General features: G+C 51.6%; 1 protein-coding gene across 2 annotated transcripts in view; it reads right to left on the reverse strand.

Moving 5' to 3' along the window:
- The window catches only part of TMEM184B (transmembrane protein 184B), a 32,555-nt gene extending 29,927 nt beyond the window's left edge, over positions 1 to 2,628 (reverse strand). For both annotated transcript variants that reach the window (XM_071551770.1, XM_071551769.1), the window contains exon 1: positions 2,461 to 2,628. The gene's annotated coding sequence lies outside the window, so the exon portion shown is untranslated. The remainder of the gene's footprint in view (positions 1 to 2,460) is intronic.
- Positions 2,629 to 4,318: the final 1,690 nt, after the last annotated feature.

Genomic DNA, 4,318 nt, shown 5'->3' on the forward strand with positions numbered 1-4,318 from the left:
AGATATCCTTTGAGCCACTGAAAAATGAAACAGGCACTTCTGCTAGAAGGAGCAGGTAAGAGTTCATCTCCATCACTGCAAACACAAGCCAATTAAACATGCACCCAAAATTGGAGGGGAGAAAGAGTGAAGGGTAAGTTCCTCACATGGAAATTAAAAAGTTATCATCTACATAAAAATATGATTGTTAGACGTTTTAGTTAATTCAACAGTAGAACTCGGTAGAGAAAGAGACCACCTTTTTATTTTTTTGGACAGTAGGGATGTTTTAAAAGTTAATTTGAGCTGGAAAAAACCCACCCCACCCTTCCGTTATCCATGAGAACAAAAAACCCTAATCCCACAACTACAAACTGCAAAAGCTCCAACTGCAAACTGCAAAAGCTCAGCTCCCAGCCTGCTACCACCAAGGCAAACCAGCTGAGAACAAGGCAGATTTCTAGCTGGATTCTGTCAAATGGTTCCAGACCTACCAGCTCAGAATGCTTTGGTTATGCCAAACCAGTCAGTCACGCTGGACTTCATTTTCTGGCCAGCTTGGGCATATCTAAGATCTTTCAACTTTCAAGTGTCCCAAGGAGACAGACAAGTAAAAGTACACAAGTTGCCCGAGTGTTTGGGAGGTGCTCTGCCCCTTGCCCAACATGTCCAAAACACAAGCTGTTTATGGCTCTGACCTGACTGTGGAGACCTGCACAGAATACAAACATCTGCCCACACCACCGAGGTGGTCAGGAATGCTGACTGCAGTAGCACAGCTCTCCCAGTCATTTTACAGCAAGACCAGATCACTCCTGCTCCAGATGCAGAAGTACCCATCTGCTGCATATATGCTACTTTTGGTTTAGAGCACAACCATAACAGTGATGGGATTAAAGACCTACAATCCTGCTCAACTAGACCAGAGCACATTTGAAGCTGTTTTCTTCAAGGCAACAGTGAAAAAAAAAGCCTGAAGTAGGCCTTTGAAGAAAACCTTCACTGTAGGAAAAGCTCTCCCTAAAGCCCTATTGTTTAGTACTTAGCCACCATCCTAAAAGCATCAGAGTTTATTTTTTCCAACAGTACCACACAAATACAAACCTTTAAGTACCAGAAACCTGAATGACATGAACATTTCTATAGACACCTGTGTTCCTTCTTAGGGAGGCTGCTTAGCTCTGAGACAAGGGTAAAGTCCAGCAACACAAGTTCAAAGGTCCAGTTAACTGCTGTGTTAAAAAAGCCAAGCCTTTGTTAGTGGGATGTATTCTTTATTACATTTTCATCGATTGTTTTCTTTTTCTTGCAGGATAGGAAAGACATTTCTATTCACCCTATTAGCCTTTGCTCTATTATTGATCAATATACCTTCTATTTTTATCTTTGACAGAGATAAACAGTCTTATCTCTGGGGAAACCTGTCTTCATAACTTCAATAATTACTCCTGTTCAAGCTCCCTATGTGGCAAGAACAATTTCAAACTTTCTGTAAGCAGGAATCATCTGCAGTATTTCCTCCAGATTTCCCACTCCTCCTCTCCTCCCACTCTTGACAGCTTCACAGTGTTCCAGGCAGCTTTCATAAAGCTGTGCCTAAAGCCACGCTAGTCCCCTTCCACAATTCATCAGAACCCAGTAATGAACACGTTCAAAGCCCTCCTTCCACTACACGCTGCAGCTGCCAAAGCTGAATTAGCCCTCACAGGAAGTTCAAGACACCATGAGTATCCAAACAAGACCCATCATAACTCACCTGCAATGCAAGAGAACACAGGCACAGCAACGGCCTCCTCACACACACCGACCGCACCAGCACACGCACATGGTGTCTGTCTGTCAGTCTGTCCAGCCCAGGCCACAGGAGGCACAGCAAAGACAAACCTGGTGCTCAGCACTTTGCTGGGGTCTACTGTGCTCCCAGCCTACTCAGGGCCAGACACATCCGTGCAGGCAGTGACACCCTCACAACGCCCCCAAGGAGCGCGGAGGCTGCGCTGGTGCGTGTTTGTGTGTGTGTGCCCGGGGCGAGGGGTCTGCAGGAGAGACATGCTGGGGGCGGGGGGAGGAATGGGGTGGGCAGCACTGGGGGAGGGGGGGGTACTGTGCCCCCGGGGTGTCCTATGCGGGGGAAGCTGTGCGGCTGCAGTGGGAGCTTGTGGGGACACGCGAGTGCGGACCCGAGTGGTGGCCGCGTGGGAGGGATGTGGGAATGGCGGGGGCAGCCCTGGGAAGAAGGAGGGGCACACCGGGGGGAGCCGGGCGGAGGGCTGGGAGCAGCGCAAACAGTGGGGATGGCGCAGGCCACGCCAGGGAGCAGGAGGAGGGATTGGGGGGTGAGGGTCGCGGCCACGCCGGGCCGATGTGAGCAAGTTCGTGGGGGCCTGGCCGAGCCACCCCCCGTCAGCGCGGCTCCTCCAGCCCGCCCGCCCCCGCGCCCCGGCTCGGCTCGGCGGCCACCCTGCCCCCGCCACGTCTTACCCTGCAGCGGGCGGGCAGGCGCGGCCCAGCCCGGTGGGGCGAGGAGGGGTCGGGTCGGGCCCTGCCCCGCTGCCCCGCGGGCGGCGCCGGCACCGGCGCGGGGGCGCGGAGGCCTCAGGAGCCCATGGCGACGCCGGGCCCGGCCCGGCCCTCCCTCCGCGCCTGCGCACGGCCCCGCGCCCCGCCCACTGCCGCGCGGCGGCCAAACAGGGTGGCGTCACCGTCCCGCTCTTAAAGGGGCCGCGGCGGGAGAAGCCTGGCCCTGCCGCAGCGCCGGGAGCTGGGATGAGCTTCTCGCGCTCCTGCTGCTCTTCCCACCCATCACACCGGCTAAGAACAGCCCTGCCCTGAGGAAGATCCTCCCCCCAGGCCGATTTCCACCTCTGCCTCAGCGCCGTTTTCGCCCACTCTCCGGGGCAAAAATCATACAAAGTCCAAGATAAAAACATAAAGGGATAGGTGCTGGAAACCAAAGCACTGCTTCTACTCGAACCAGAAAAAGGCATGTTCAATCTAACAATAACAACAATAATAATAATAAGAACAATAATAATAATATTAAAGGCCCCGAACCAAGCCCTAAAAGTTTCAATATGTATACAAAGTGCCTGCACCGAGGACTGCATGAGCAAGAGGTGACATTGCGCCTGAGACACGCCTGATGACATTCTCCTTTTCTCCTGCTTTAGAACACTAGCCCTCCTGCATCACAGATACACCCACGGAGCTGCTACCCCACACCTCCTGAAATGTCCTTTCTGTCCCAGGACACAATTCCCACCCAAAACACAGCAACCACTCCTGCATCCAGCCAGGTTGTGGCTTTGCAGCCTCCACCACGCTGCAGTGAGGGGGCTCATCTCCCACACTGGCACCACGTCTCTTTCTCAAAGAAAACAGGATTTACAGTAGAAAAAGTCCAGTTTCATTCTGAACCATCAAAGACACACTCAAAATAGAGGCAGGACAAATGCAGTTTAAAGGCAACAGTAAAATACCCCTGAAGTACATGCACTCCTCTTCCCTTTGCTCCTACTCTTCTCTCATCCCAAAAGCTGGAAGCCTCACGTAGCAGGGAAAGGAAGGAGCAGCTCTTCCTGCTCAGCTGGCAGAGAACAGGCTTGGAAGGAATTTGCAAAGTCACTGAGATCCATCGTTTATTCCCAGCAGATGTGTCTGAAAATCAGTTTCAAGAGTTTTACAGAGCCTGGAAGTACCAGGCCTCTCATCTGGATAATGCAGCAATTTAGAAATAAATTGGTATTTAAATTTAGTAATTTCCTAAAGTCAGATAAGTCAGACAACCAGAGGGAGGGAACTTAAACAAACCACACCACTGCAGACACCAAAGCAGCAGGTGCTACTTGACAGGGAGTTCAGCCTCTTTGCATCAGGCACAGCGCTGCCGTCAGGTGCTCAGGGCTGCTGCTCAGGCCTCTCCTTCCATTCCCTTCAGGATTTAAGTCTGAAGATAGAAACAAGCAAGAAAACACGTAATCCAGCGTCCACCTCTGTTGAAATCAGTGCACACACGAAGCCAACGGTGCAGAAAATCCCATCCCTCTCCTCCTGAAGGCCAGACACATGGGACACCAGAGGCTCAAATCCAGGAACCAAGAGATCCTGCATCAGATTTCACATAACTCTTGCCTGTTCCAAGGCTGCAACTGCAGAGATCAGCTCAGGTTTATTTTTAGGTACTCCGGTCCTGTGCCTTTTTTTTTCCAGTAATTCTGATCAAACTTGTTCCTGGAACTCAGAAACAGGTTCAGCCACAAAGCAGAGCTTCCTGCATGTAAGATGTGACTCACTGCAAGGATACCACGGTCAATGAAGGAAGAAATGACAGATGCTGGTG

The sequence above is a fragment of the Pithys albifrons genome, chromosome 3 (assembly GCF_047495875.1).
Source record: "Pithys albifrons albifrons isolate INPA30051 chromosome 3, PitAlb_v1, whole genome shotgun sequence".
NCBI classification, from domain to species: Eukaryota; Metazoa; Chordata; class Aves; order Passeriformes; family Thamnophilidae; genus Pithys; species Pithys albifrons.